Source organism: Lepus europaeus, chromosome 10, assembly GCF_033115175.1.
Source record: "Lepus europaeus isolate LE1 chromosome 10, mLepTim1.pri, whole genome shotgun sequence".
NCBI classification, from domain to species: domain Eukaryota; kingdom Metazoa; phylum Chordata; class Mammalia; order Lagomorpha; family Leporidae; genus Lepus; species Lepus europaeus.
The window spans coordinates 54,078,887-54,086,449 of NC_084836.1; the positions used below are offsets into that span (position 1 = coordinate 54,078,887).

Sequence of the window (7,563 nt, forward strand, 5' to 3'; positions counted from 1 at the left end):
TCTTGGCTGCTGGAGTCCTGAGTTGTGGGTGGCCATGTCCTTGATGTAGGTTCACCGTGTCCTTCTAATATGTGTAGCATTACCTCTGCCATTTTCTCCCTAACACTTCCTTGAAACTACACTCTCTCTACTTTTTTAAACTATCTTCTCTTGAACTAGAGTGGTAAGCCCTCTCCCAACTCTGCCATCTTCCTTTACATCTAGGTGTTTTATTTTAAATATTTATTTTATTTATTTGAAAGAGTTACAGAGAGAGGCAGAGAGAGATAGAGGTCCTTCATCCGCCGGCTCACCCCCCAGTCGGCTACAACAGCCAGAGCTGCGACGGTTCAAAGCCAGGAGCCAGGAGCTTCTTCTGGTTTCCCACATGAGCTAAGGGGCCCAAGGACATGAGCCATCTTTTACTGCTTTCCCACGCCATAGAAGAGAGCTGGATCAGAAGAGGAGCAGCCGGGACTAGTACCAGCGCCCACATGGGATGCTGGCACTTGAGGCCAGGGCTTTAACCAGCTGTGCCACAGTGCTGGCCCACATCTAGGTGTTTTTTAAAAATGTAATTCTATTTGATGTCACTCAAAACTCACTCCATTGTCCTTATTTTGCACAGTTAGTCTCAAACCTTCATTTGAAGTCTGCGCTGACTCAAAGGCTGGAATTTTTTGAGCTCCGGGAAGTGATGATTGTGTCATGCAGTGCTTAAGAATTGAGTGAATTATATTTTTGTTTTAAAGGGAAAGCCCTCTTGACAGTGGTCCACTTCCTTGCATTTTGTCTTACATCATTTTATTATGATGTAAAATGAATGTTTACGTGCCTTATTTAAATGTGAAAGAAATATGCATTAACAACTCTCATATAATAAAAAGCAAATTCACAAATTAAATACTAACAAAATTTCAAAATCACTAAAGTTCAAATGAACAGAAGTAATTTCATGTAATAGATGGCATTGTTTTACTGGAACTATGTTGTTGATAACAGGGTTTAATGCCAAGGATGCAGCTTCAGATCAGACTCTTCATATGAGTATAACCAGTTTTTATAGTTTGACTTCAACAATACTAATGTTAGATAAAATACATGTTCTCCTAAGTATGATTTTATCTCCTAACTTAGGTTATACAGGCTTTGTATAAAATCAAAACTCTTTCAGTGAATAATTTTCTTAGAATAATTTTTGGGAAATGCCAACTTTATGAATTGTTAAAATTTAAAATTGTCAAATTAAAAAAAATCTGTATATGGGTATTTAAATCATCATGGTAATGAATACTTCAGAGTGTATTTATTGTTAATGGCTTATAACTATTTAGCGTCTGAGCAATAAACCTACTCAAAAATACCATGATTCAAGATCCTACATTTAGGTAGGTTTCTTCATTGTTTTTAATTAACTAATTATTTATTTATATGAAAGGAAGAGAGATATGAGGTAGACAGAGAAAGAGAGGAACGGACAGAGAAAGGAAGCTCTCATCTGCTGGTCCATTTTCTAAATGCCTGCAACAGGCTGGACTAGGCTGCATCAAAGACAGGAGCTAGGAATTGAATAGAGGTTTCCCATGTTGGTGGCGGGAATCCACTGCTTAATCCAGCACCTGTTGCTTCATAGAGTCTGCAATAGCAGGAAGCTGGAATCAGAAGCTGAACTGGGACTTGAACCCAGGCACTGTGATTTGGGAGCAGGTACTCTGAGCAACATTTTAACCACTTGTCCAAACACCTACCCTGAGCATTTACTCTTAAATCTCAAGTCTTTCTAATGCTGGACACAAAATTGCTAACTATTTTGATATAATACTGTACATTGAAACAAGTTTTGAAGTATTAGCCAAATTACTATTTTTTTAGAAGGCTAATTTTTTTTTTAATCCACAAGATAGCCATCATGGCAGAGATGACCCACTGTCCACCAAAATCCTTACTCCCTTTTGTGTAATATGGGCTTCTGGAAAGTGACATAGTGATTGCCTGATTGTGGAATGCATTTCCTAGTTCCACTTTGTATCTAGGTGAGGCCGTGTGATAAGGGAATGTGAGTGGGAGTCTGTGTAAAGCTTGTGGACCAGGACTTAAAGAGAAATTGTACCTTCCCCATTTTTTTTTTCCTTCTCTTAGCTGGGTTCAGATGACAATGATTTGAAACTGGAAGAAGTGTCAACAAACTTTTTCTTTTCTTAAAGATTTATTTATTTATTTGAAAGAGTTACACAGAGAGGAGAAGCAGAGAGAGAGAGAGAGAGAGAGAGAGAGAGAGAGAGGTCTTTCATCCACTGGCTTACTCTCCAGATGACCTCAACGGCTGGAGCTGCACCGATGTGAAGTCAGGAGCTAGGTGCTTCTTCCCGGTCTCCCATGCAGATATAGGTACCCAAGCACTTGGGCCATCTTCCACTGCTTTCCCAGGCCACAGCAGAGAGATGGATGGGAAGCGGAGCAGCCGGGTCTCTAACCAGCGCCCATATGGGATGCTGGCTCCGAAGGCGAAGGATTAACCTACTGTGCCATGGCGCTGGCCCCAGCAAACTTTTTCTTTAAGGGCCAAATAGTAAATGGCTTAAGTTTGTAGGTCATAATATCTCTATGGCAACCATTCAGGACTAACATTGTAACGCAAAAGCAGCCACAGACAAAACATGTATGAATAAGCACAGCTATGTTCCAATAAGATTTTGTTTACAAAAAACTGGCAGAAGGCCAGATTTGGGTTATTCTGTCACCCATACAAGAGTCCTGGATGGAGTTCCTAGTTACTGGCTTCAGCCTGGCCTAGTCCCAGATATTGCAGCCATTTGGAAAGTAAACCAGCAGATGGAAGATTGAGATATCTTTTCCTCTCTCCCTCTCTCTAGACCCCTTCTTTCTCTCCCCTCCACTTTCTCTTTTTCTCTGTGACTCTGCCTTTGAAATGAATAAATAGGGGCTGGCGCTGTGGCACAGTGTGTTCACGCCCTGGCCTGAAGCTCCAGCATCCCATATGGGCACCGGTTTGAATCCTGGCTGCTCCACTTCCCATCCAGCTCTCTGCTATGGCCTGGGAAAGCAGTAGAAGATGGCCCAAGTCCTTGGGCCCCTGCACATGTGTGGGAGACCCGGAAGAAGCTCCTGGCTCCTGCCTTTGGTTCGGCACAGTTCTGGCCATTGCGGCCAATTGTGGAGTGAACCAACGAATAGAAGACCTTTCTCTCTCTCTCTCTCTCTCTCTCTCTCTCTCTGTAATTCTGACTTTCAAATAAATAAATAAATAAATCTTTTAAAAAATGAATAAATAATTGTTGAAAATTTGAGAAATTGGACTGTGATGCTACCAAAACAAAACAAAAAAAATCTAAAATATATGGTATTGGCTTAGCGAGCAAGTGATGGGCACTGGGGAAACAGATACGTAATGTTAGATTAATAAACCTTTGATGACAAAACATTTTGTGAAACATCACCTGCAATAGCTTGAAAGGGATAGTTTGAGTCTGCAGCTGTTGATGTGGGGCTGAAGGAGAGAGGAGAATTGGAAAAAGCTAGAATCTTATTATGTGTTTGCAATACTGGGCTGCTGCATTCAGGAAGATATTGCAAGAAAGTGATGAGCTCAGGCAAAGAGTATCTGATTAGCGAACAAGAAGTAAAAGGGACTGGAAAGAGTCCAGACATGTGGGGCTTTTCAGTGTGAATGCATCAGGATCCTAAACAACAGGAAATATTGAAACAAAAATTGAGTGACAAAGATCCTCGGTCAAATGAAATGACTCAGACTACAGCAAAAATACAATTGTGTATCCTATTCTCTCATCCAAGCCTTTGGCTTTGGAGGATCTCATTAAACTGAGAAAAAAATGCCAAAAGAAAGGAAGCAAGAAACAAAGTGGACTTGAAGCTGGTGTAGGAAAATGGTTACACATGGAACTTACCAGAGCAAATAGATTGAGACCTGCTAAATTCCTGGGCATCCTATATTGCCAAAGGTGGTTTGTATTATTACTGAATCCCTGTAAAAAGACTGCACAACTCTGTTCATTGCCTTCAGACTTGCACTACCTCCTTGAGAGACATGTGCTTCCCTCATCCAGTGGAACGGGAGAAGGAATGAATGTCATCTTGTGCTATCGAATGCATTAGGAGTCATTGCATGACTCTACTAACCCCAATTAGGAGTTATTTCAGTCTGGATTCCAGAATGAAGAAGTCACATAGAACAAGTTGCTTTCAGGCTATGTATTGTGGACATATAATGTAAGCAAGAAACAAACCTTTATTGTTGTAAGCCACTGCGATTTGGGTGCAAAACTTATCAATGGCTGAATAATACATAAAGAAATGATACCACTGACCCAAAATCTGTGACCATTTAAGCTTTTAAAAAATGCCGGCTTCCAGTAGAATGAACAGAATGACTATGGAAATTAGACAACTCCCAATGATGGCATCCTCCCCAACATTTATTTCAGATGTGGCGAAGGAGGACAACAGACAGAAACTCTGAAAGAGAGAGCTAAAGATGAGCAAAGAAGAGCAGAACCAAGGCTCAATAAAGTAATTCACCCATTTCCAAGATATGGGTTTCTTTTTTATTAAGATTTTATTTTAGAGACAAAGAGAGGGAGAGACAGAGAGAAAGGTCTTCCATCAACTAGTTCACTCTTCAAATGGCCATGATGGCTGGAGCTGGGCTTGTCCAAAGCCAGGAGCCAGGAACTTCTGGGTCTCCTACATGGGTGCAGGGGCCCAGGCACTTGGGTCATCTTCTACTGCTTTCCCAGGCCATAGCAGAGAGCTGTTTCAGAAGAGGAGCTGCTGGGACACAAACTGGCACCCAAATGGAATGCCGGCATCATAGGCAGAGGCTTAGCCTAATGAGCTATAGCACTAGCCCCCAAAATATTGGTTCTTTACAATGGCTCCCTACTAAGATTTATTGCTGTGGTCCTGTGACTGCTGTACATTTCCCAATCTTTTTTTTTTTTCTGAACAGCAATCAAGATTTATTATTGATGATGGTTAAGGAGTGCAGAATAGTGGAAGCCATCATGAGAGGAGGGCTTGCCACTTGTCTAAGGGATCACAACTGGGAGAGGCGCTTCTCAGACACCTTGTCTTCAAATTCACCTGCATTGAATTTGGTGATATCCACTTTTTTGAGATGTGGGTCTTCTGGAGGCCAGATCACTTGAACTTGGCCCTGCATAGGGCCTCAACCACATGTTCCTTGCTCTGCAGCTTGGTGCAGATAGACATGATGACTTAAACAATGTGACCCTGTCCACTGTGCCTTTGGGCTTTCCAAAAGTACCCCACATACCTGGCTGCAGCCTGGCAGCTCCAGCACAGAACAAAATCTTGTTGATTCAGATGACATGGAAGGAGTGGAGCTGCATTTGAATATGAAATCCATCTTTGTCACAGCTTTTTACTGTGTAATTGTTGGCACAAATACAGGCAGCCTTCAGGGCTTCAGAAGACAGCTACTAATATTCATCTGACACTATGTGCTCACACAGTGGAAACTCACCCACTTTTACCTTATTCTGGCCCAGATCAAAGATATGGATCTTAGCTTCAGGGACACCTCAGCAGAAGTGACTTACACTGGGTAGGTCACTGAAAGAAGAGCTCCCTCTCTTTCTCTATCCAAAATAGAGCTAATTTCATATACCTGGTCTCTTCTACACAATTCCATAGTTTAGTTTTCAGTTTATTGGTTTCCAGACCAAAATAAGACCTTATAAACATGGTGAAGAGGGCCAGGAGATCATGCAATTTGAGCTAGTTGCAGAAAAGAGGATGGTTGTTACCCTTAATTTCCTGAGGGAGGAGTGTGCCATATCTGTGCAAAGAAGGGTGAACATAGAAACCTAGGCTGAGGGACAGGCTATTAAGAACACAAAAAACTTTGTGCTACCCCTTCCTGGACATAGAGATGTTCCCTGGAAGAGATATTTCCCTGTCTCCTCTCTATATAAAGGTGTGGTAGTTCTCAACAAAGAGATTTTCATGAAATAGTTCTTATATATATCAAGGTGACTAATTCTCACCAAAGGAATGTTTGTAAAAATCACATTTGTCATTTCTGGGTCAAAGCTTCTAAGAAGTGAATGTGTCTTCTTTTTCTTCCTATTAACTGGAAGCAGATAAAAACTGTAAGCACTTAGAGGATGATGGGATCAAAAGATAGGAAGAGCTGCGTGCTGATCAAGAACCCTGCCTTGTATTGATTTATGAGTACTAAATAAACTTCCATTTTATTTAAGCCATTTTTCATCATTAAGTCTATTTTTTATGATAACAAGATTATACTTATTCTAAGCTTCTATATCATTGAAAGGATTACATGAGATCAAGCACTAAGTACAGTTCAAGAATATATTAATTGTTCAATAAATACACATTCATTCTATTTCTCGGTGTAGTAATTAAATTCTGTCTGCTTTTCTGCTACGTTACTCTGCATGCTTTTATTCCTAATAAGTGAGTCAGAATATTTGTCCCAATCTCAGTTCTTTACAGGGGATACTCACTGCTTACATAAGAATGCACTAAAACCTTATAAAAACTAGCTTTGGTTGTTTTTGACTCTGGAATTCATCCAGAACTTATCTTGGTGCATTCATGCCCATTCACAATTCTTTATTGTCATCTTACCTCACTTTACAGTCTCCACTGGATGCTCTATGGATCTGCTCCTCATTTTTATTTTAAATTTTTGTCTTTCATGCTGCACATGCATTACATCTCTTAGACACAGTGCAAATATTAGCCCACCAGTACCATGTACCTCCATTCCAACCCTGTCAGACACTGCAGGTCTGCTCCCCATGTCCAGTTTAATTCCTTGGGGAAAGGAGATTTGTAGATTTCAAAGGATTTAAAACTGACTCTCTCCTAACTTTAGGTTTGAAAATGATATATTCAGGGACATTATGCCGCTTCATGAATCATGCCTTTTCCAGAGAACGCAAATGCATACTTGACCCAGTGCCACTACTGCACAAATGAATAACCACTCTCTGTTGAGCTGTATATTGGAAAGCCTGTCAAGATTTCAAGAAACTAATGGAGTCTTTTATTCATTCCCTTATTCATTATTCTCAGCCTATCCACTTGAAAATATTAGACACTTGAGAGCAGAGACTTTGGCTTGCTTGTTCTTTGTGTCTAGAAAAAAGCCTAGCACATAAATATTTGTTAAATAAGTCACTGAAGAGCCTTGTATCCCCTATCTTCTCTGTCATGAAATTCTGCTACCAGTACTGCTTAAACCTTCTTTAAGTCTCCATGTTCTTCCCCCTTCTCATTCACTAAATGTTATGCAAGTTTGCAAAACAAAGAGGCAGGAGAACTTCTCCTGAATAGAAGATGAAGCGGGTAGCCAAACTCTCCTTTTTTAACACTTGGCTTCCAGGAAAGCAACGGTATTCACTCTCATCACTCAAATCCAAGGCCTTCCAAGAATTCAATTGTGGAAGCGTTCCATCAGGCCCTCTATCAACTCCCACAGGTACCCTGGCGATTGCTTAGGATTACTAAAGTCTAGCATAAATGTCATTCAAGATAACTAACTACTATTATTAA

At 40.6% G+C, this 7,563-nt stretch overlaps 1 pseudogene; it reads right to left on the reverse strand.

Moving 5' to 3' along the window:
* Nucleotides 1–5,053: 5,053 nt before the first annotated feature.
* On the reverse strand, nt 5,054–6,808 carry LOC133768036 (large ribosomal subunit protein uL16-like; annotated as a pseudogene).
* Between the last annotated feature and the right edge of the window lie 755 nt (nt 6,809–7,563).